The sequence below is a fragment of the Apostichopus japonicus genome, chromosome 19 (genome assembly GCF_037975245.1).
Source record: "Apostichopus japonicus isolate 1M-3 chromosome 19, ASM3797524v1, whole genome shotgun sequence".
NCBI lineage: Eukaryota > Metazoa > Echinodermata > Holothuroidea > Aspidochirotida > Stichopodidae > Apostichopus > Apostichopus japonicus.
The window spans coordinates 9,683,921-9,708,389 of NC_092579.1; the positions used below are offsets into that span (position 1 = coordinate 9,683,921).

General features: G+C 35.8%; 1 protein-coding gene across 42 annotated transcripts in view; it reads left to right on the forward strand.

Moving 5' to 3' along the window:
* Positions 1-9,544: 9,544 nt before the first annotated feature.
* The window catches only part of LOC139959373 (gamma-adducin-like), a 50,987-nt gene continuing 36,062 nt past the window's right edge, over positions 9,545-24,469 (forward strand). For 5 of the 42 annotated variants that reach the window (XM_071956928.1, XM_071956930.1, XM_071956931.1 and 2 more), the window contains exons 1-13: positions 9,557-9,913; positions 12,946-13,103; positions 13,454-13,751; positions 14,242-14,439; positions 14,554-14,740; positions 16,779-16,879; positions 17,396-17,422; positions 18,049-18,287; positions 18,925-19,115; positions 19,963-20,965; positions 21,102-22,236; positions 22,495-22,728; positions 24,192-24,342. The gene's annotated coding sequence lies outside the window, so the exon portion shown is untranslated. Of the gene's footprint in view, positions 9,914-12,945; positions 13,104-13,453; positions 13,752-14,241; positions 14,440-14,553; positions 14,741-16,778; positions 16,880-17,395; positions 17,423-18,048; positions 18,288-18,924; positions 19,116-19,962; positions 20,966-21,101; positions 22,237-22,494; positions 22,729-24,191; positions 24,343-24,469 lie in introns of all 42 variants that reach the window. The other 37 variants (XR_011790006.1, XR_011790030.1, XR_011790027.1 and 34 more) reach the window with 29 other exon arrangements.

Consider the following 24,469-nt stretch of genomic DNA (forward strand, 5'->3'; position numbering starts at 1 on the left):
CAAACTTGTACAATTTGTCGTTAGTGTAAAGAATATTATGTAATACTTTGAAGTCGATATCGGCGTCAAAGAAACACTTTGGAGAACGATATATGTTACTCCAGGGCCTTGGCTGGCAGAGAAGTGGGTATAATCTCATACATCAGAACACTTACAGAAACGATACCACCTTTAATGAAGTGACGATTAAAAAGTGTTTGACTATCATTGTCAACAATCAGGGTATTACTAAAGATAGGTTGATTGAGGATGTCTTCTCTGGTCTCTGGTAGCCAGAAACGGCCTTGAATTAGCCGATCCCATGCTAACATGAGTTCACAGTAATACGGGCTTAGCTTATGAACAGACTTGCGGTTAGGAGTAATTTGAAAGATACCACGCCCAAGGCTCATATCTTCATACATATTCAAAAAATACAACATTAATTTTTGTAATTTAATATTAATGTTATTGCTTAATATCTTACTACAAAATTTAATTCTAAGAGCATCTCTTGTTTAATTCAATGTCGCTCAAACTGAATCCCCCTCTGTCGATTGTTAAAAGCAAGTTAAGATACTTAATAGAAGGTTTTTTACCTCTCCAGATAAAATCGACTACACTCTGACGTAATGTGGTGATAACCCAATCAGGGACTGGTAAAACAGTGGTCAAATATACTAAGCGAGTTACGATGAGCGAATTTATAATGAGAGATTTACCCTTAAAAGATAATTTTCTACCTTTCCAGGTATTTAGTAATTTACGGCAGGAGGTAACTTTTTTCTCCCAATTTTCTTTTTCGATTGATTTTTTATCGTTACCAATAGCAACACCTAATACTGTAATGAAATCTTTCCTCACAGGGAAGTCGAAATTGCTGGGATTAACATGGCTGCACCCAATGCTAAGTAATTCAGTTTTATCAATATTACAACTAGAGCCAGAAGCACGTTCATACAATTTAATGATGTTAAAAATAGAATAAATACTTGTGACACTAGACACGAAAAAGGTAGTGTCTTCCGCATGCTGAAAAATTTTGGCTTCGACTTCACAAACTTTAATACCATGAATATATGGACAATTAATTATAGCTTCAAGAAACGGTTCGGCACAGAGAACATAGAGCATGGCTGAGAGCGGGCAGCCCTGCCGAACTCCCCTTTTGACAGGGAAGGGATCGGATATATAACCATTGTGCTTGATTCGGCCCTCGATATTGGTATAAAACAGTTTGATCCATTTTAGGAGCTTAGGGCCAAAACCCAATTTTTCAGCGACTTCGAAGAGGTAGTTATGGTCAACTCTGTCAAAGGCTTTATATTGGTCTATTTTAAGAGTAAAACCTGGTTTATTATATGAATTTACATACTCAATTACATTTTGCATAGTAAGCACGTTTTCAGAAATATTTCTTCCTGGAATACAACACGTTTGATCTTCTGAAATAATATTCTTACTGATACTTGTGATTCGTTTGGCGAGAGCTTTGGCAATCATTTTGTAATCGACATTTAAGAGGCTTATTGGCCTCCAATTATTTAAACTACGAAGATCTCCTTTCTTGGGTATAAGGGTAAGTATACTTATTTTCATGGATTCAAAGAGTTCGTTGTCATGGAATGATGTCTCAATGAGTCTAGTAAAAATATCGATAAAATCCCGCCAAAACACTTTGTAAAATTCAGCAGTTAGTCCATCTAGTCCTGGACTTTTGTTCGGTTCCATTGCTAACAGAGCGGCTTTCAACTCATCTAATGAAATATTTGCTTCACATGCTTCAACGTCCATTGGCGAGAGAAATCTTCTGAGTTCACTAAGTATCTGATTCCGCGATTCGTTGTCGGTTTCTCCGGCTTGGTAGAGGTTTGTATAAAACTTTACTTTCATAATTTCGTGTTGATCGGTGATGATTAAGCTCTGGTCAGTAAGTAGTTGTTTCATTACCTTCTTTTTTTTTCCTTGATTTTTCAAGATTAAAGAAAAACTTTGTTGATTTTTCACCCTCCTCGTGCCACTGAATTTTAGACCTGAGGAAGGTTCCTTGTAATTCTCTTAATGAAGGTTGGTTCGACTCATCTTCTAGGTTTTTAAAATGGGTACAGACGTAATCGGAGAATTTTTTAGCTTTGTATTTCTCGTAGTCAATTTGTTTTGTTGTATAATTGTATTGATTGAATAATTGAGGATTAGCTTCAGTTTTTAAAGTTACCATATGCGATTGAACACCACGAACTTCTGGGAGGGAAAATTATGTGATAATAATCCTGCATGAGAATGCATTACATGGGAGGGCAAGTAATCCCTTCGTTCGTGTAATGTCTCAGTAGAATCTCAATCAAACTTCAACCTATGGTCTCGTTTAATTTAACGATTCTACTTCCCCATTACACTTCACAACGGAACTACTTGAGATTTCAAAGCAGTGTTCAAGCGCATACGAACAGAAAGATTACAAACGAACACAAATTCAAAGTTTGTATCTTTTTTAATTTGCTTGCTGAGCAACAGAAACATTTCTTTTCTTTTTAAACAAGAACTGAGATAATTTCATTACCACTTGGTACAAAGGATAACATAACATTCTTACTTTCCATACTTTGAAAATAAAAAAGCCTGGATATAAATATCATCAATGTAGCTCAGGCAAGAAATACCCAATTTCCTGAGCTCAGCCAGAATAGGTTTGAGTAGTTTTCTGAAGCTAATCCTCAATTATACAATCTCTCTTTTTAAAGTTACCAATAATTCAAAATTTGGAATTCACTGTCAATAACTTTAAAAACTAAGAAAACAAGCTCCACATTTAGTAAATGGCTTAATCATATTAATTAAAATATCATATAATTGATTTATTGTCGAAACGTTTAATTTGATTTTTAATTTTTTCTTCTCTTTTCTTTCTTCAGGGAGTCTTCTACATTATTAAGCTATTGTATGCTTTATAGAAGACTTCCTTTCACCTTGTATATTTGCACGTGAAAAAACAAAATAAACCAAATGAAATCAAACCAAATTCCTACCAAGAATAGCAGACCAATGAACTTCATGTACAGGCGAAATTATAAACCAGATAACATCAGGCGTTTTAACTATGAAATCGAAAACAAAAACTGGAACGATGTTTTAAGCCAAACTGATGTTAATGCTGCTTACGACACTTTCTTTGAATCCTTTAATTATACCTATAATAATTGTTTTCCAATATGTTATGTAAGCAAAAGGAAACGACGTAAAAAGAAACATCCATGGATTACAACTGGAATGTTGACATCTATCAAAAGAAAGAACAATCTCTTTAAAAGTTATTTAACAGCACCTACTGATGTTAACAAGGCTACGTATAAGCATCATCGCAATAAGCTTAACCATATTATAAGATTTTCTAAAAGATTGTATTTCTATGATAAATTCAAAAATAATAGAAATAATATAAGTGTAACTTGGAATACAATTAACGAAGTTCTAAACACCAACCAAAAAAAGGTGGATATCCTGCTGCTTTTAAAACTGGTGATCAAGAAATCAGCAACGAGAATGACATTGCCAGCTACTTTAACAAATATTTTGTAAACATTGGACCCTCACTTGCAAGAAATATTACAAATAAAGGTAGAACAGAATATATTATTCATAATAATAACAGAAACAGTCAATCTATGTTCATTAATCCTGTCAGTGAGGAAGAACTTTCAATAGTTGCTATTTCAAGCCTGAAACCAAAAAAAAGCAGCGGGATATGACGATTTTAAACCAGATATAATAAGAAATGTTATTCACTTTATCGCCAAACCATTGACTTATATTTGTAATTTATCTTTTACTTCTGGTACATTTCCAGATAAACTAAAGATTGCTAAGGTTATACCAATTTTTAAAAAAAGGTGACCAAGATGTATATGAAAATTACCGTCCTATTTCTTTATTATCATGTTTTTCAAAAATTATTGAAAGGCTTATGTACAATCGTATCTTTAAGTTTCTAACCAAGTTTAATATCCTGTGCAATGATCAATATGGCTTCCGCCCAAAGCATTCTACAGAACTTGCTTTGGCAAATGCTATTGAAAACATATGTACTAGTCTTGATAATACCAAAATATGTATTGGAGTGTTCCTTGATCTCTCCAAGGCATTTGATACTATTGACCATACCATTTTGCTAAGTAAATTATCTTTGTATGGTGTAAGGGGAACGACCCTTGACTGGTTGAGCAGCTATTTATCCAATAGACATCAGTATACTTCATATAAAAACTGTAAATCCGAACACGCTGTAACCCGTTGTGGTGTTCCACAGGGCTCAATATTAGGACCACTGTTGTTCATAATATATGTCAATGACATTTGCCAGGTGTCAAAAATTGCCAAGACTATTTTGTTTGCTGATGATACCAATATTTTCTTCGAGTTCGAAAACGTACATAGAATACATGATACTGTCTCTACTGAATTAACTAAATTTACTAACTGGTTTGCTGCTAATATGTTATCACTTAATGCAGACAAAACTAACTATATAGTATTTAATGGAAGAAGAACGCTTAACTGGAATAATGACATAATAATGGTAAAGTAATGAAACAAGTATCAACTACTAAATTTCTAGAGGTTAATATTGATAGTAAACTTCCATGGAGTGACCATATTACAAAAGTTTGCAACAGCGTTGCAAGAGGTGCAGGAATTTTAGCAAAGCTAAAACATTTCCTCCCCCAGAATATACTCAGAATGCTTTATCAAACTTTAATAGCACCACATCTGTATAACTGTTTGATTATCTGGTCTGGTACAAGTGTTTCTCATTTAAGTCACCTTAAAATACTTCAAAAGAGTGCAATACGTCATGTATCTCACGCAGCACCCCGTAAGCATACAAGCCCCCTCTTTAAGAAACTCAATTTATTGAAATTAGATGACATTATAAAAGTTAATATTGCAACATTTACATACAAGGCTTGGAATGGATCATTGCCAATCAGTTTTCGAAATTTTATAAATAGCAACACAGATTTCCATAATCATAATACCACAACGGCTAGCAACGCACATTATAAATCATATAAAACACGCACTGGTATGTTAAGCCTCAGAAACCGTGCAACCAAAATTTGGAATTCACTGTCAACAACTTTAAGAACTAAGAAAACAAGCTCCACATTTAGTAAATGTCTTACTAAAGAAATTATCATGTCTTATTAATTATGATTTAGCTGCATAGTCGCATAGCAGCATATTCACGTATTGAAGCGTATACGTATTGTTATTAACATTATTTTCACTATTTTCTATATTTTCTTCATGGGAGTCTTCTGTTTTGTTAAGCCAGCATAGGCTTTTCAGAAGACTTCCATTCACATTGTAATATTTATGTGCAAAAAAACGTGTATATAAAATATGTATATATATATATATATATATATATATATATATATATATATATATATATATATATATATATATATATATATATATAACTACAGGTATGGATCATACCTTAGGTCGACAGTTACATTGACTTACACACTAAATTTTATCTAACCCTAAGGTACATATCATGAGTATATATATATATATATATATATATATATATATATATATATATATATATATATATATATATATATATATATATTAACATTAGTGAGAGAGGGAAAATGTCCATATCTTATGGATGAAATAAATCTCTATCTATCTAATATCCTCATCAATAAAAATACTGTTAAAAAGAGTTTCACCGTTCTCTTCGCGTATGAGAGGGTTATGTTAAATTGGTTGGATAAGCATCTCCCATCTTGGCCTAAAGGGGACTTAAAGGGTGCGAAGACTCGCGCAAAAAGAAACGTATAATGCCGGTAATCTGACCTAGTTTCAAATGAGATGTAACAAAAGTGTTAGACACCACCATCGATCCCAGAAAATACACACAAACAGCTTGCTACCATCGGTAATTAGACACTAGTGTACAGTCAGTGCATACAGCTGCGGTCAATACCTACAACGCAGTGTACAGACAATACAGTGATAGACATCTTAGGTCTAGCTAAAATATAACAAGGTATCACGTTTTATTACCGTACTGCACTGTCTGCACTTTGTAGCGACACGAACAAATCGTCACTTGCAAGCCACGGAAAGTTAACTTTTTCAGATCGCCGAACGTGGTTTTGGGCGACTCTTCAATGCCTTTAAATTGAACCAAGTTTGGCTCAACTACAAAACTCCCCAGCCCCCTAGCTCCCATCCATGCACTTAAAAGCTTCTTGAAGGATCTTATTACTTAATTTATGTTTTCATACGTTTTTAAAATAAACAATTTGATTTGATTTATTTATTTGTTTTTCACGTGTAAATTTACAGTGTGAAGGAAGTCTTCCAAAAAGCGTACAACAGCTTAACAAAGTAGAAGACTCCCTGTATTAAGGAAAGAAGAAAAGTATTTACATAACAATACAAAATAGAATAATTCGGCAATCAATGAATACTATATATGGTGATAATATTTACGATAATTATTTGTTATCGTGCAAATGAATGGGTGACTTATTAATATCTGGATATAACGTCTTTGGTCAGATGCTTTTTGAATATGTTACTGGATACTTTGGTTTTGAAGCTCTCTGTTATGGAATTCCATGTCTTTATTGCACGATTTCTAAGACGAAGCCTCCCAATTGATGTTTTATAAGAAAAGTAATGTGCATTATCAGCATTCCGTGTGTTGTGGTGATGTATCACACTGTTACTAGTTAAAAAATCATGAAATGTGTTTGGCAATAAACCATTCCATGCCTTATATGCAAACGTGGCAAGATTTACACGAAAAATGTCGGTAACTTTTAATAAGTTGAGATTCTTGAAAAGTTGATTTGTGTGTTCACGAGGTGCAACACGTGAAATGTGGCGCATGGCTTTCTTTTGGAGAATAATAAGAGGATGAAGATTGGTTTCTGGCGTGCCAGACCAGATAATTGAACAATATGAGATGTGTGGAACGACCAAAGTTTGGTAGAGAGTCTTTAATATGCGCTCTGGTAGGAGAAATTTCAACTTTGATAAAATCCCAACGCTTTTCGCTGCTTTCCTGCATACTGTAGAAATGTGCTCATGCCACGAAAGCTTATTATCAATATATACACATAAAAACTTAGTAGTATAAACTTGTTTTAGAATTATACCACCCATGGTGATATCTTTATCCCAGCTAAAATTTCTGGAAGTATTAAACGCAATATAATTAGTTTTGCCAATATTAAGTGATAGTTTATTGGCAGAAAACCAGTTATTAAATTTACTTAGTTCATTAGAAATTTGAATATGGAATGAATTTGCATTTATATCTGAATCGAAGAAAATACTTGTATCATCAGCAAATAATGTTATGTTTGCAAATTTAGAAATTTGGCAGATGTCATTGACATATAAAATGAACAGCAATGGGCCTAAAATTGAACCATGTGGGACACCGCATTGAATTTCTGCAATACGAGAAGTAGAGCTTTTGTAAGAGGTATATTGATAACGATTTGTAAAATAACTGTCTATCCAATTCAGTGTTGTTCCTCTAATACCGTAGTGGTGCTATTTACTCATTAAGATAACATGATCAATAGTGTCGAAAGCCTTTGAAAGGTCTAGAAATACACCAATGCAAGTTTTATTGTTATCTAAGCTGCTGGATAATTTGTCAATAGCATCTGCCAATGCAAGTTCAGTAGAGTGATCTGCTCTAAAACCATACTGCTGATTACATAGAATATCATGCTTGTTAAGAAAATTAAAAATACGATTAAACATAAGCCTTTCAATTATTTTAGAAAAGCACGACAACAATGATATAGGCCGGTAATTTTCGTAATTATCTTTGTCACCCTTTTTATACACCGGTATAACTTTTGAAACTTTTAATTTATCTGGAAACGTGCCAGTTTGAAAAGACAAATTGCATATATAGCCCGGGGGTTTTGTAATAAAAGGGACAATATGCTTAATAATTCCGGGCTTGAAATCATCATATTCTGCTGCTTTATTGGGTTTTAGACATGAAATAGCGATTTGTTTAAGTTCTTCCTCATACACAGGATAGGTAAAAATAGAGTGACTGTTTATATTGTCACTCATAAAGTCGTTATGTGATCCTTTATAGTTGATCTTATTAGCTAATGATGGGCCAAGGTTGACAAAGAAGTCATTGAAGGTATTTGCGATATCATTTTCATTGTTAATATCGCGATCCCCGTGTCTGAAGGCAGCAGGATACGTTGATTGCTTACGGTCATTATGAAGAATTTCATTTATAGTATTCCAGGTGCCCCTCGAATTATTTCTAGTATCGTAAAATTTATTGTTGAAATGTAATCTTTTGGAGAATCTAATAATGTGATTAAGCTTGTTACGGTAAGTTGTATAAGACATCTTATTAATAGGCGTTGGATTTTGAATGTAATTTTTGAAAAGCCTATTTTTCTTTTTAATAGAAGTCAAAATACCTTTTGTGATCCAAGGATGTTTCTTTTTGCGATTTTTAGTTTTGATATTGTGGTATGGAAAACAGTTACTATATGTTGTGTTTATACAGTCATAAAATATATTATATGCAGTATTAGTGTCATTTTCTCTCAGGATATTGTCCCATAATTTGTCCTGGATCTCTGCGATAAAGCGTCTAATATTGTTGGTGCTATAATTGCGAACATTCACAAAGTGGTTCTGTTTATATCTCCTGGTTGGTACTTTGAGAAAAATCGGTAGGCTAATACGAGTGGGTTTAGAGATTGTTGGAATGAACCCGTTGGAATAAAGGATGTTTAAAATCGGCGGGACTTGGGTTTATCCATTAGATTAATGTTATAATCTCCCATTACATACGATTTACACTGTTGTTCCGATATAGTGCTAAGAATATTTTGAAGATAAAAATCAAACATTTCATGAGAACCACTTGGTGGTCTATATATAATACCTACAGTACACTTTTCGTTCATGTGGGGTAATATGACGTCAACAAATAAAGATTCAATAGATTCATTAAAAATAGAAAGATCGGGTCTATTTTTAAAGTTAAGATCGTTATTAATAAATAGGCACACGCCGCCACCCCTTTGGTTTTCACGATGTTTTTCAATGAGAGCGTAATTATCTATGGATATCAGGGGTGAAATAATATTGGTAAACCATGTTTCCGTAAAACCGATTATTGAAAATTTTTCTTTTAATAAAGAAATAAAAGTATTGATTTCGTCGAAATTTTGGTTTAAACTTCGGCTATTATGGTGAAAAATTGAAAAACTGGAGTGAGATTCTACATCATTAAAAGAGTTAATGTTATAATACCTGCAGGTGATATTGTCTGCAGGATTAATGTCATCAGTCGCTGATAGCGTCGCCATCAGTAATAAATATATTGTCAATACAATCATTATTGCGGCTCAGTGAATCTAGGGTTGGAATTCCTCGCTTTGCTGAGATTTGGATGAAATAAGATGACAAGGAAGAAACATAACATATGTAAAGACATTCTAGTCATTCATGCTCTTCAACATGCAAGCCACAAAAAAAAAAAAAAAAAAAATCAAGATTGATAACGGGTCAAAAAAGATGTTCTCCTGATGCTTTTTGGAACATTTCCCGAGATAGAATAACAATCGGGCGGATGGATATCGACTCTAATAGGAGTATGCCACCCTAAATCAAAAAACTTTTTTGAAATGTGCAGACGACACTGCCATACAATTTTACAAACACATATTTTGTATAAAACGTGCGTAGGCTAACAATGGTTTTGTATTGTTTTAAAGAAAACATCTTGCCTTGCTGTGCGGCCTGATGTAGCCACCGAAATGGAGATGGAGTTCGTTTCTACAAAGACGAAAGATTTGGGAGACAAAATTTCAACTGCATGACGGTCTAGAGGCCTACCAAGCTGTTTGAGGTGGGGATAGGCATAGGGCCATAGGCACTACTACTAATCGGTACTAGGCTAGGCTTCAACAACTAGTATTACGACAGTAAGAGTAGATCGGCATGTTTTGGTCATAAAGTCCAGGATTTCCTGTTTAGTTCCATTTTAGGCTTGGCTTACTACTTATTTGAGATCAAAGCAAACAAGCATAGACCTATATGGCTTCCTATGTCTAGGCCTACGGCTGAGTTATGTATGTATGTATGTATGTATGTATGTATATGTGATCTTCCCGCAAGCAGGAACTCGCGAAAGAAGCCATGGAGGCTTATAGACTCGCAAGCTGACCGAAGCCAATCTCTCGGCACACATCCATTTAACGTCCATGTCGGGAAGTTGTTATTGAACAACACCCTTGCCAGACGACACACATTGCTGTCGGCGGGGAATCGAACCGGGGATCTCATGACTGGGAGACGCCGGCGTTAACCACTAGGCTATACACTCCGCCAGTTACGACTGAGTTATAACAAGCCTAGCCTAGACCTACTGTAGGCTACAGTAGTTATACCAGTGCAACCAATGTAACCAAGATTCTAAAGTCTGACTGTAGCTGGGCTGAGTTAGGCCTAATGGACCTATATGCAGACAATTAGCTGTGTATCTCAATCATAGGAATTGAAGTTGAATATGGCCATAAGAAGTAGCCTACTACTAGTAGCATGGTCACTTCGAAGTTCGGACACCTAAGCCTTAAAACACCCCAACACTATATCTTCTGGTATAAATCACATGAAAATATACTTGATATGGTGGGAGAATTGTGTTATAGTACGATACACGGCCAAACTTTCTTCCTGCAAACTGTTTTCACGTTGTATTCCAAGAAGATTCTTCGTGATTGTGGAACTGGTAATTGCAAAGTTCGGACACGCAACCCACAGATAAAATTGGTGGCGCAGTTGCTTTTTCAGTAATTATAACAGACTTCATAGATCTCCGTCATTTTATTGACTAATATGTAAGTAATTTCTTGCACACGGGCCATTTTGGAGAGAAAATAACTGTAGCTTTGTACTTTTTGGTGAAATTTGGCTCTTCCTGTAAGTTGTCATGGTAAAATCGTGTATTTCTTAGGGTGTCCGAACTTAGCAGTATGCCGAACTTCGCACTACTGACTATACTACTATGGGCATAGCAATACATATTACTAGGTCTAATGCTATGCATGAAGGCCAAGACTGTCTATAGATAAACAGTCCTTCTCAAATTCACTCAAGCATTAAGAATTTGTAACTTGATAAGCTACCCCAAATACTGCCACAAGGATTCATCCTTGAGCGCACCTAATTAATTCACCAGTCAACATGTATGATTGTAAACATAAGTGCTCTAAATCTAATGGCCAGCACTACTTTCCTGTGCTTGAAGACATGTTTGGCTTGACCACTGAAATAATACTCTGTGTGTGTTTAATCATGAATTTGTGCAGAGGAGCATTAAGTATGCCTAGCATTACCAAATGGGGTAGATATTCAATATCCCCTTTTTTGGCCAACAACAGGTCGAGTCAGTTGGTATTGCAATATAAGTATATGGAAGATGGTAATGGCTTAGCCTAAGATACTCCTAGGGTAAGCACCTAGCATGCTATGCAACAACGCTTTGATTGAAGATTTGTTAACAGACTTATCAGCCATAAGGCTAGTTCTAAATTAGCTAGGCCTTACACAGTTACAGTTTCAGCCAAAAACTCCATTAGGCCTATACAATTTGGCCTACTGCCACTGGCTGAAGTTTAAAACGATATGGTTAAGACTTAGACTAGACTCAGTACATCAGCAAAAATCGTTTAAGTCGAAGACTATATTGCTAGGGTTTTGCAGGCCTGCCAACTCTCGCGGTTTACTGTACAACTCTCACTGCAAGTCTTCAAAATTTTACGAAAGTTTGTTATACCTTTGAGTTTGACATCAGCGTCCTCGAAATTGGGTCTGTTCACGTTTCACGGTTACCAAAGGTAGCAAATTTTCAAATTACAGTACAGAACTTCTATTCTAAATGAAAGAAATATAATTAATATCTGCAATTCATGAATTAGAATTGACCAGACCTTAAAACTATTCTGGAAATTATATTCAAGATGGTAGAAAAGTGTGACAATCTATAAATTTTCTAAAAGTTGTTCTTTTCTTAATGGTGGTGCCACTCCACCATTAATCAAACATATGTTGTTCATTTAAAGGCAATAATAATGAGTAGACAAACATGTTATTAATTCATAACCTTACTAAAAAAGATATATAAACTCTTAATAGGTTCCAAGTTCGAAACAAAGAAAAGTGATCAACAAGACATAAATTTATTAAACACAAGCCATGCTTGTTATTATACTAAGCAATACATTTCAATGTGTAACACGCAGGCACACAAAATTCTTAGTAGTTGCATATTTGCACGCACTGTTCTGGCCTTCGGTTAAGCATTAGGAGTTGAGACCGTTAACTTACTTAGCCCAATCTGATATTACAAGATGACTTCTCCTGAGCTGGATACCGATGAAGAGTACAGTATCATTGGAAAATATCGTTCGTCAGGACTGTGCCCTGAAAATTCAACATTAAATCTAAGAAGATCGATACGGAAAAGATCAAAGAGTTTAGACTAATGGGAGCAATAAAGATCCACCGAGCTTTGTGCTGAAAAGTGTGAGCAGTAATACTTTTAAATCAAGAAAAGCCAAAATCATGCAATTTAAGTCATTGAAATTAAAAAAGCTTCACTGTCCAGTATCAAAAATATTTGCAAACTTTGATACAGCATTCTGTTCTGTACAAGAATTGTTGATTGTACGCACCTTATTAGCAGTGTAAGAATACCTGCTTTTAGCACATTCAGTCATCGAGTAATCTTTTGTTAACTTTCAATAAGTATATACTGTATCAGCATGATTGGAAATCCTTAATAGCAGTATATTGTCTACAAAACTCAGATATAAATCACTTGAACATCAGTTGGTATGATTGTGTATGGTTCTGAATGCTATTTTCCTTTTTTTTTAGGTGGGTGTGAATATGATTGGACCCCTTGCAGAGACCATCAATGGAAATAAGTACATCATAACCCTATGTGACTATTTTTCAAAATGGCCAGAGGCTGTTGCTGTAAGAGACAAAACAGCATAAACCGTTGCAAACTTTCTGTTTGAAACCATGGCCAGGTATATATCCATCTACTTTGTTTTTACTTTACATAACATACAGGTAGTTTTGAAGTTAGTTATGCAGACCTGCATTTGTTCTCAGTTTTACCTGTGACCCAGAAAGCGGCCAAATGGTTACAGGAATTTCTTGAAGTTGTTTTATAAGTTAATGTTAATAAAATGTTAGTGGGATAACGGTCAGTGCATCCAAGACCAGGTGTTATGTCAGTGCTTAACTTACTTGTTTTGAAAGAAGTGCTAAAAGAATCTCCTGATTAAACCACACGGCCACTCTGAAGATGCCAATAGTTTACTGCATTACTCATAACCAGTTCTTTAACAACTTGTTTAATTTTTCATTTATTTAGATTTGGGTGCATGAAAGTTGTCATCTCAGACCAAAGAGGAGAATTTGTTAATTCTCTGAACAAGTCCGTGTTTGACATGACAGGGGTGGGCCACAGAGTATCCTTCAGCTACCACCCACAGACCAATGGGCTGGATGAAAGATTCAACCAAACTCTGCAAAATGCAAATGTCACTCATCAAAGTTGTCAATCAAAACCAAGATGACTGGGATGAAACACTGTCTTCCATTCTCATGGGGTACCGTACAGCAAAACATGGTTCTACAGGTCTTTCTCCTTTTGTTGTGATGTTTGAAAGGTTTGTAATAAATCAAACCTACCATTGCTGAATAGAGGTTTACATTTGTAAAGGTCATATACGGAGAAAAGCAATCAGGGACAAGAGAGTTTGGAAAAATCCTGCATAGCTACACTGATCCTCTATAGGATAAAATCTCATTTGACACATCCCAGGTCCTGGGAAAAACTGCTAAATAGCAAGTACAAAAGATGAACATTCATTAAATTATAAAAGCATGCCAATTAATTTAGATACATGCAATTAATGCCACTGATATTGGTTTTGTTTTTCAGTTATATATCATATTTTGGGCTGGTATGCAATTTGGACCTATAACAGCACAGAATATACTTTTGTTTTATATTTCTGCTGGTTTGAGTATGTGATGTGACTCAGATTTATGGTTCCAGGGTCTTAATAGTGAAAATAAAATATATAAAAATTTATTTATTCTTCAGTCAACAAAGTGTTGTGAATAATTAATTGTTAATTATCTTCATATATCCAGAGAGCCATTGTTACCAGTCGACATTGAAGACTCCATTGTCCAACCAGAATCTCCTGCTGCAGTGATGCACAGCGGGAGAGGGTTTTTCAACTCATGTCACAGTCGCAGGACATAATCAAAGGTTTTGTAAAAGAAAATATTGGCAAAGCCCAAAAACGGCAAAAAAAGAATTTTGATTAAAGGCAGCAATCAAAACAGGTAATTACATAATGCTATGTTGTGCATTGAAAACTGCACTGTAGTGAAATGAATGGCAACACATACATTGTATTATGATGTTTACGTATATATGCTGGATTTTGTTTTATTCAGAGCTTCAAAGTTGGTTCTATAAGTGTTCTCGTCCGGAATGCTAGAAAGGATGCCCGAAGAGGAGGGAAGCTCGAAAACTTTTGGCTTGGGCTGTATGGAGTCAAGACTGTGAATGAGAAAGGGCTGTACACACAGCCTTCCTTTGAAGAAGAAATTCAATCAATTTTACTTAAAGAATTTCACACAAGTAAGATTCCTTTACAGTCTTTTTATTTGGGAGGGGGGGTCGGGAGAGGGGGTTGATTGGCATGATTCCTCCATAATTTTCTTAACAATAATCAGTAACTTGATGAGTTCTGTGCTGGCTTATGTGAGGGTAAGGGCTGTAGCTGTCTTCACACAATAAATCAATTTGACTCAATGGCTTTAAAAAATGAAACATAATTGCCAACAATAAAAGAGAGAAGAATAAGTTAATTAGAAAACTCCAGTTTCCAGACAAATGTTTTCAAATATTTGATTTTATTTGCTTAGTTTCGAGAGGAGAATTTTATGTGATGTCAGTTTGAAACTCAGCAATTAAATGTTCAACTTCTAATTAGCTTCTTGCCAGATCAACTTGGTAAAACCACATATAGTAACTACTTTCTTTGGTGTAGATATCATGCATGGTAATGAGTGGGCGGGGTTAACATGAAACTAGTATCAACATGTTGCTTGACCATTACAACATTTTTAATCTCTGGTTTATTCTGCTGATTGAATGTTTGTAACGGGCGGGACCAAAATAGATTTTTGCTGACGTTCTCTTGTTAGCTCCAATCTGAAGAATGGTAGGTTGGTTTGAGGTGATCCTTGCAGCAATGATGAGCTAAGGAGGGTCGTTATTGCTTTTGGTGCAGATATTGTGCAACAAAATGAGTGGGCAGGGCTTAACATTAATAACTGTTAGCTCCAATCTGAAGAATGGTAGGTTGGTTTGAGGTGATCCTTGCAGCAATGACGAGCTAAGGAGGGTCGTTATTGCTTTTGGTGCAGATATTGTGCAACGAAATGAGTGGGCAGGGCTTAACATTAAAACCTGATCTGCAATTGCTCACCAACCATATGTGGTATGACTAAATTTTATTGTGCTGAGGAGGTTGGTTACACAATGCAATGTTTTCAGTGTTATTATTTTGCTACATATTGATGAGATGTGTGACAAAATAAGGTTCAGCTGAAATTTCCTTATAAACACAGAATCGGAAGAATTTTATTCCATTTGAGTTGATACTTAACATAATGATACCTCATAGCCTGCAGGAATGGTCCGTCTCGTTTTCTTGGCAGATATTTTCCACTTTCGCCCATGTTTGTTGCATCTCAATCATCATTTCCAGCTTTTTCTAATATTTGTAGAGCCTTAATTACTATTAAGTGTGCAAACCCCCTTCCCTCCCCCCACACACAAACAAACGCATACACAAATTACTCATGTTACATCATGGAAACCATAATGCATTTTACATTGGTTGATTTTTCATATATTGAACAAACTAAATATTAAGAAAATGTCCCTTAAAATATTACTTAATTCAAAAGGGAATTGCGATATAGCATCATTACGGTAATGTTGCTTTACCATTCCAATGTTGTTGTTATAGGAGAAATGATATACTGCTTAAATCTTCATGGTGGTGGCAGCAACCCAATGAGATTCCTGGCTTGCAGCCGACAGTATCAGGAACTTGGCCAAAGTTGGTTGAGTTGATAATCTAACACACTGTCTAGACTGAGTTTGCAGCAAGAACAGCCATCAAATTACCATTTCCCCAAAGAGTGGTGTAGCTGGGAACCACATTGCACTTTGCATGTGTGGTTGGAGTATTAATTTTATACAGGTTGTAAAACACTGCATGAAGTCACATTTATTCTTTCATCAACATTGATTCTATCATCACAGAAATCCTCATAGAGGCATAAATTTCCAGAATAGGCACTGATATTGACCCACTTAAATTTCATCTGATCTTGAATTTGGTATGACCTCTATGTATTAACATATGCCTTAATTAACAAAGAAAAAAATGCAAATTTGTATTCAATATCCAATAAATGTCTCGTAGCGTTTAAATTTTTTATTGCAAGAAAGAATTTTTTAACAAAAGGAATCGATATACATATGAACATATCCACAGTGTACTAACACAAATAATTGCTGACCTGTGCTGTGATACAGTAGGTTGTTGAATATACAGTAGCTGTTGCATGTAATCCATAAATTTAATTATTCTATATTTCAGGAACTTGCAGCCAGTATCATCAGTACAAACACACCAGATGAGGTTAGCAGCCCAAGTTTGAATATGATTCAAATATCCAATAGAAGAAATTTGAATTAAAGGTAGTCTGTATAGGCAACAAATTATAGCATACTTTTCTGAAGATTTCAAAAATTACATTCCTTGAGATTGTTATTTCCAGATTGGTCTGAGACATTCTAAATGAACACACAAGATGACTGAATGTCTTAGTGAGGTAAATTTCCTCCAGGGTGGTAATGACAACAATTTAAAATGTTGACCAAATGTGACCGTATTGGAACTTTCGCATATTTGGGGCCAAACAAACCTCTGCCCCCCTGCACAATTTCCCACCCCAACCTATGTTCTATATTTCTCTTTCACAATATATGTTACCTTCTTACAGGGAGAAACATGATCAAGGTCAATACAGCCCCACAGTTATTGCATATTTATCCAACTCTTGCAAAGAATACTGGTTTTTCTATTTCAAATTGAGTTTCCGTTTCATTATTTTATGGATATAGATCCATGTTATTGTGAATTTCTTGATCGTGGAAAATCACTGGCCATGCTCGAAAAGTCACATTAAATATTGTTAAATGTTTTTATTTCAGGAACAAAGCAATCCTGTTACTGTAAAGGTAAGTAACCTAAGACAACCCATGCAGCTTTAGAAATAAATTCATTAAGGCAGGGATTCCAAGCTACGGAGGTGCAAGACTTCATGTGACTTGATCCTCCTCACCTGGAAATGTTGAAAAATGGAAGACCTTTACTGTGCCAGGACCATATCCTTGACAAACTCCTATGCCTGGAGAAGGGAAAATCCCAACCTATATGGGCACAATTGCAAGGGGCATTTTGTGATGTTCCAACCCCATCCCAAGGATTGACACTTATTGCAGAATATCATAATTTTCACTTCAACAATGAAGGTTTTAAGTTTTATTATCCCCCAAATATACTAGATTTCCAACATGGGCACTCTCTTTGTCAAGTTCATGATACCTCTACTCTTTTCTCCCAGTAGCATATTCCAACAAATGGTTATTAAGATATGATGTGTTTATCATTTTACTTGATGAGAGTAACTGTTCAGCTACAGAAGCTAGTGACAGACTTCCAAGAAAGTGCTTTGAAACATCAAGCAATCGTAAAGAAATGGATACAAATGAAGGCTGCAACCCTAAACTTTTCCACTCATATTGATGAGCCACCCATGTCAGATGTAGATTTCCTACAAATCTAAATTTTCCTTCTTTTATAGCTTCTTTGCAGCATCATTCAACACTATGATGGACATAGCTCTGAATTAATGGAAGTAATCAAAGCTCTCTTCCACGCAATTTCAACCTGAACTTTATGGGCCTCCTGTCTCGCAAGGTTGAAACAGATTCTTCCAGAGTTTGATTCAACTGCACAGGAGGATGCATTAGAATTCCTTGGTGCAGTTTACACATCATCATGCACTTCCTGTAACCAAAGCCAGTGCAAACTTTTAGATGAGTAAGAGATATAGATCGTTCTGTGAAAAGCATCAAAGCAACCCCCCAAAAAATAAGTGAACTTTTCAATGTATTATTTAAATTTATGCCATGTTGGCCCAAATATTCAAATTTGGTCACCTTTGGTCAAAATTCTATAAACTGTTTTTATTACAACTTTTGAGGAAATTTACCTCACAGGGACATTCAGTCATCTTGTGTGTTCATTAAGAATGTCTGAGAACAATTTGGACTAAGGGCCTACATGAAAGTAACTTGTTAAAAACTTCTAGCAATTATAGCATCCTATAAATTGGGGCATATACAGACTACCTTTAACATTGAAACTGATTGGGAATTTGCTTAGGTTTGCAGGGAATTAGTCATTTTTAAAAGAGGTATCATGGCACCAGTTAGATCTGACTGATAAACTTGCATCAATACAATGAGGATGCACATTTTGTAAGGCTGGGTTTAGATGATAGTCTGTATCTGATTTATAAGTTTGTTGCTCTTAATAGTAATTCTGATAATTTTAAGTAAAAGCTGAATGAAAGTTTTCATTTATACCTGATAATCCAGAGGGTAAAGGAACAAATGGAAATTGCAATAGAAATGCAACATTGTTGTAATGAGTAACTTATTTTTTTCCTTTCCAGGTACTTCTTCTTACATACAACAAATGAGATGAAGTGGACTTCCTGCAATGAGACTTGCACTGTCGGGCAAACTCATATCCAGTAATTCCAATATATCCTAGTAACAAGGGCTATATGTCATGCTTGAGTATGCAGGGGCACCTTGAAGTGTGTCTAGATTGCAAAGATCTTGAAGGCTGTTGTGAGTCCTGGTGAGTTCCTGCAAACTCCCTGTTTTTGTCATATTGTTTTCATTCCATGCTGTTTTGTGTTATGTAAAATTGTTTCAATATGTAACACAATGCATTTTTGTGAAGTAGCAGTATGTGTGTTTATAGTGTAATGCTAAGAGCCTGTCATTACGATAACTCAATAAACTGACAAATGAACAGTAGTCAAATTCTGAAACTATTAGTGATGTAAGTTAATGGCCAGAATTCATACGTTGGAAATTTTCAGGTTTAGAATCCAGCTTGAGTTGAAATGATCCCATTGAGCAGTTCTAAATACTGTATACAGGCATCTTTTCATATTGACTGTAGATCTCTGGTGTTATGTCTTTCACAATTTATTAATTTATTAAGTGTTGTGGAAAGAGTTAATTTCACATAGGGTGACATGTATATGTGAAATTAATTAACTAGTTAATTATATTTAATCGTCCAGTGTGAAGAAATTACACTAAATCACCATTGTCGCCCTAAGTGGTGAGTTTATGCTATGTCGTCCTAAGTGTTGTGAAAAGAGTTAAATTTACCTAGAGCAAAGATGTCGCCTTAGGAGCTTTATGTGCAATTCACTATTTTTTTAATTAAATACTTTGGTATTTGTATTAGGCAGAGGGATTATTATAAATAGCACACCATCAGTCCGGTTCTCCTTCAATACTTCTCTCCAGAAAGGACACAATTTTCTGGCCAATGGTTCAAGAACGGGATTGATAAAGTATACCGTTTGTATTAGAAACCATTACTTCATCTAGCCAAGGATGTGAAGAATTATTAGTCTCCAGTAGTTCTTGATTCAGTGGTTCATATTCAATTCATGTTGAGTTTTCAGGAACTATTACCAGTTATGCAACGAGTCAGGGCTAGAGTCACTAAATTTCAGAGAAATAAAGTAACTCAAACACAAGTTCATGGACAGTCTTCCCACAGATCTAGATTATGCAGTGACCAAGGCCAAGATTCAACTCAAACGTAGGTTTCATAAAAGTGATATCTTTATTAAGTATCTTGATAGTCACTGACTTTTTCATGTTTGCTGATAGTGGTTGTACCAGATGTCATTGTCTTAAACTCCACAAGTCACAAAGTAGCATTAATATTCGGCATAAATTTTTTTCTAATAGTGTCGTGAATGAGTGGAATGGTTTGCCTGAGAAAATTGTACTTGCAAGTACTGTAGTGTGAAGGGGTTTAAGAATGCTTTGGACAAGCACTTTAAGCATTGTAATCGGGTCTGATCGTTTGTGTCATCAGTTTTCTTCCATCTCCTATAGGGTCTTTGATGGGGACTTGAGTGTCCCTCCTGATCCTTTTTCTTTACTAAACTAATCTAAACTAATAAGGTCAAGCATAAAGTATGTGTGCTGTAAGCCTACGCAATTGCAGAAGCCAACCTTCTTAACCTTTTTGAACTAGCACTTTTAAGGTTAACTTAACCTTGTAGAAGGTAAGCTTAACTTTTTCTTTGCAAATGTAACACGAACACAATTGAGCAAGAGTCGTGCCTGCAATGCCACTGCATGAGGGAAATTCACAGTGACAGAGTAAATAATTGCTTTCCCACCCACGGATGAACACATGTTAGGTATATTACTATCACTAATCTGGGGATATTGCATTTAAAATATAAATATGTTTATCAGCTGGTCAACAGTTATTTAAGGTATCATTTAATTGTTTTCATTTACTCCATTAGTGGTCTTCCCTTTTCCAACAGCTTTACTGGAAAGACTCTTGCTCAGCTGCATTACACAAACACTTTACTAACAGAATACTGCAGATAGCTGATCATTAACTATGTTAGGAATCCACATGCAGTTCTGGTTATAAAAATAGTAAGAGACAAGATCTGTATTTCAATCTATGTTTATGGTTAACTACGATTAAGAATAATGAATTATAATTTTAATAAATGAGCCCTTCAGTACTGATAACCAGGATTTTAGTTATCTATTTTTTCTTTCTTTACAGTACAGAAATGCAGGGTTGCACTACACCATTTCCCACAGAGGAAGTATGGCAGAAAACAGGTGGAATTTTACATATAAATGCCAAAAATGTGCTGGACAGAAAGGTTCAATAAACTTTTGGAACATTGACACCTCATTCACTTACATGAGGAAACCTTTTCTCATAGATGTTGAATAAACAGTTGTAAGAAGATTAACATGTAGAATTGGTTCTGAAACTAAATCAGTATTTATGAACTCCTCACATCTATGATCTCACCATAAAAGAACAGAAGCAAGTTGTTGAGTTTGAAGAGTTAGCAACTTAAAATTAGGAAAAAGTTTCATATTCAAGAAGAAATCAAATTTCAACTTTATGATAAAGAATGGGATGATTGCATGGGTAGGTGTGAAAAACCTCTCAGCTACCTCAAAGGGGAAAAGTGAAAGTAATACCCATCACCTCAGAGCTTATACCATCACAGACTTACACTCACTAAGTAGTACATGTAGCTTAAGTAGTTGTAGATCTGGTGAGTAGCCTACTTCTGTGCAGTGTAGTAGAGCAAAAGCGACAGAAGTTTAAAAGCATATATTACTCCTCAATGTGGTGTAAGAATCAGCTGAACTGAGCCCCAAGCTGCATTCAGAATAAGCTTAGGCCTATATATACATTTAGACATATGGAACTGGAAAGCTCACACCTTTACAATGTCAGACCAAGATTGGATGGCATGGGCTGATGACATAAATGAAAAGTTGGCAAAACATACATCAGTCCCAGCAAGTTACACAGAGGGATGCAGAATGTGGACAGGTGCCTACACCATCAGTAAGCCAGGGGCACCAGCATATGGCATTATTTTCACAATGCTAACCCTGGCAGCTAAGAGAAGAGGCAGCAGAGTCCACATTCTGACATATATGCTCTTCAAAGTATTGTGCAAAGTAAAGAAATCTTAAGGACCAAACCGTTTGACATCTCCTACATATGCCACAACAGCCTACATGTGGAGAGAGGTGTCACATCTCTCAACAGTATCCTGCAGTGCAACACAGCAGAAAGCCTTGAAAGTTTGATGGCTCTTGCCAAGTTTATGGTCATCAGCTTGATTGCCTACTTCCCTGACTGAGTGATACTGTTTTAACTCATAACAGTGAGTGTGGATAGACTCAGTTTACAAATTACTGGCATCACTGATAAATATTGTCATCTTCATCATCAGTGTAGATTTTCATCCTAGAGTAACTGGTCATGAATCAGTTGATCTTTCTTATAGATACTGGACTGGTTTATGTTTTTAGTTCTACCATGTAGCTTGTACTTTCTCTCTGAGTTGTGCTCTCCTCCATCTGTATGCTCTGCCTCTCTTACGTAATTCATCACATTGCTGTTTTCTTTGCATCTATTTCAGAGTCTGGATACATGGACTATTTGAGCTCACCTTTAATACTGCAGCTTCCATCTTCCTGGCTATGGACTCTTCAGGCACATTATATGTTATGTGTATGGAACTGTAGTCCCTGTACTGACCAATGCACGAAAGTGTGGTACTATGTTTTGGATTGGTCACAGTGAAAGCCTTATTGATGACATCTGCTTTTGAGTGGAAGTCTCAAAACGAGTGGACCATAATCATTTGCTGCAGGTGAGTGTCTCAGATATTTTGTTTAGCTTCCTGCTGTCAGTGTGGGATATTAGCAGAGAACCCTTTGCAGCATTTGGCATACATGGAAATGTGTACTTCCTGCCCCTCTTGCATACAAATGAATGCTTTTGGCAATATAAATGATTTCCACTGTAGTACTTTGCAAGGCATTCTAAACATGTTGATGAAGCGCTTTTGATATTTCAGATATAAGAAATTTATTGACCATATAAATTGGCATTCAGTCCATCTCAGTAAAACAGACAATAAAACAATCATAAATACATCGAAAATACATAAAAATCTGATTCCTAAAATGAAAAATTAAGACTACTATGTCCATGTTCTGACACATATATTTGGCCTATTTCCTACATAATTCATTGGCAAGATTGAGAATAGCCCTTTGCAAGAAAGAACGCCATATCTCTCAGTTCGGCATCTCATGACAATTAGTCTGCCTGTTTGATTGCTGTAATCTACCCGATGCCCCAGAGGATGTTGGGATGACATGATTGACTTCATATTACTCTGTGATACTCTGACAAGCAACTCATCTACTGAACTGAGGTCATGTGACCGACAAACTTTCCTTGCTTTAGAAACTAGTCTACTTAACTTGGTCATGTCTCTAGCAGTAGTATTTTCACCCCACGCAGCTAAACAGAATGTAATGGTGGTCTTGATTGCCGATTTTAATATAGAACAGAGAAATAAGAGTTGGTCTAGTCCGAATAAATTAAGCTTCTGTAATAGGAACATACGCTGATTAGTCTTTGCTAGAATATGTTTTACATGTTCATCCCACTCCAATTTATCAGTGATGGTTTCTCCCAGGTATTTATAAGATTGTCAAGCGCTTCTTAGTCACAGTTTTTGCAGGAACATATCAGAGGAGAATACTGCTTTAATATAGTCAGTGCTCTGCGGAGTGACTTGAGTAGGTGAACTTGATCTAACAGGTTAAGTTCACTTTCAGAATAAGTAGTTACAGCCATTGTACTACTGAACCTTTTACATGCCTTGCCATCAGCATCAGTTGTGAGACACTTGACCATTAGTGGATTCTTACCTGTAAGTAATTTGGATTCACAAATCTTTCCACCATTTTGTTCATCTCCGAAATAGGGCATCTTTGCTGAACAGCCCTCATTGCCTGGACTTTGTACCTTGTGATCCCTTCTTCTTTTCATTTCACCCATTAAGCACAACTTGTTACTGTGATGGTAACCAATAACAAATGTATCCATGGTGACATTCGCAACTATTACATCTCTGCATTGGCTTGCAGGAGCAAATGGAGTCTTACTTCTTGCATTATACTTAGAGGGTTGTGATATTGATGATCATATTCTGCCTGAATTGGAAAGTCTTTGGAGAGGCCATGCAGTTGCAGTGTCTTCTTAATTAGAACCCTCTTTTGTGCCATATTATTATTGATTAATTTCTTTCATTACATGTAGGTACAAACTGGTTGTAGTGTACTGACCACAGGACTGGGAAGAGACATGCTGTCGAGCAATCTACGAGCTGCACTTGAACTGCCCACTACTCAGAGGCAGCGGGGGCTACCCGTTCCTGGGAAAGGCATCCATACCTGGCGCTCATCCTGTAGTAAGTAATGTTTACATGTACATGCTATTGTGTCTGGGCTGGGTAAAATATAATTCCTTATTCTAGGTTGCCAGGGTCAGCTCTGTGCATCGTTGTCTTTGTAGAGAGTTTCAGAGTATGTTTGGTA